Raw genomic sequence first — 1,693 nt, 5'->3', positions numbered from 1 at the left:
GATAGCCCGGGGATGATGTAAAATTTTCAATTCTGTAATCCTCCCACCACTGCATCGAATTGAATAAAATGAGAATTAAACTCACCGGCCTACTTCAAAGAAGCGCTGAGACGTTAAGTTCCTATTTTGAGGACAAAATGCTTTGCATTAAATTTTTAAAATGAAAAAAAAATCTTCCTGTTTTTATTGGTATAATTGGAGCGATTGAACAACAAATTGGTGTTAAAAATTTGGTTCGTGGTACTCTAATTTCTGAAAAAGTCACAATTTTTTAATGACACTGTATTCTATTGCATGTTGTCACCATTAAAATCTCCTGACATCTAAAAACAAATGATTTGATTCTAGGAGAATATTGCTGTAATAATAATTAAGCATTGATTGCAGAAATTTTTTCCGAAAAAAATGAAAAAATATGCTACGCCCAGAAAAATGGTTCTTTTGAAGAAAATAAAAATCTTTATATGAAATGTTTTAATGATTTTAAGAATATTTTTGTTACAAATGAATCAACTTGTTTACTTGTTTCAAGAAACAGGATTTATTTCAGTAGTGAAGTCGTCAAACGGTTCAAGTCAATTCCATTCTAGCGCCAGTTCTCGATGAATATCTGAAATTCTAAAGGGGTTACCAAAATTTTCCTAAAAATCGTTTTTATAAAGAAAAGTGAAGACTATCGAAAAAGATCTTACAAAAATTTCGCGATCTTTCTTAAATTCCGAGTTATTCAACAAAAACTCAACTGGGAACTAAGTCGACTTAAACCGATTGACCACTTCACTAATGATTTAAATTAAACAAACAATGTGTTCATTTCAAATAAATACTTTTCTAATGTTAAGAAAATCCCATTTGGGGTTCTTCAGACCAACTAAGTGGAAACAGGTCGTATGAACCTAATCCAGGAAACGTAAAATTCGGACGACTTGAGCTCTCTAGAATTATTCTGATCCAATTTTTCATTACAGTTGTCACTCCAGTATACACGACCTTCTTTCATCTTCTCCCTGCTAGTGAAACTATGGAACAGACATTTCTTCCCCCCCACACTTCCTCTAAATGTTTAACGTACTGCAGGTACAGCCCCTAAAAATTATTGCATGTTTTGCGTTCAATCTTTTTCGAGTTGATTACCATCTCAAATCGATAATGAATTATTAGTATCAAATAAACATCACTGAGTTCAAAGAAAAAATTTATTTGATCCAAATACAGAAATTTTCTTAACATAAGAAAACTGTTTATTTGGCAGAAAAAAATAGAATTCATTTGGATCAAATAAAAATTTACGAATAGTAAAAAACGTTGATGTAATATAAACAAAACTTTGAATAAATTTTTTTATTTCACTTGAAAAAAAATATTTCGTACGATTTAAATAAACTTATTTATTTGATTAAACTAATTCATTTTTCTGGGTGAAGTTTTTGTTGTCTAACGGCTGGAGCGAGTTGAGAAAAGGATTTTTTTATCACGAGAAAATAGTAGATTGTGCAGCAAGGGAGAAAAACAGGACATTCTAACCCGCGTGTGGATTAGAATCAGTAAATACGCGGGTTTTGATGTCCTGTTTTCCTTCCTAGGTACACAATAGTACATTACTAGGTTACTACGGAGACCGCCTGCTGTCCGCACGTGTTGCGTATACTATTTTATATGATAAGTGCGTGATGAAGTCTGGGAGTGGAGGGGG

The sequence above is a fragment of the Diachasma alloeum genome, unplaced genomic scaffold (genome assembly GCF_001412515.2).
Source record: "Diachasma alloeum isolate Michigan unplaced genomic scaffold, Dall2.0 Dall_scaffold_78908, whole genome shotgun sequence".
Classification (NCBI taxonomy): Eukaryota; Metazoa; Arthropoda; class Insecta; order Hymenoptera; family Braconidae; genus Diachasma; species Diachasma alloeum.
This window is presented reverse-complemented; position numbering follows the sequence as displayed.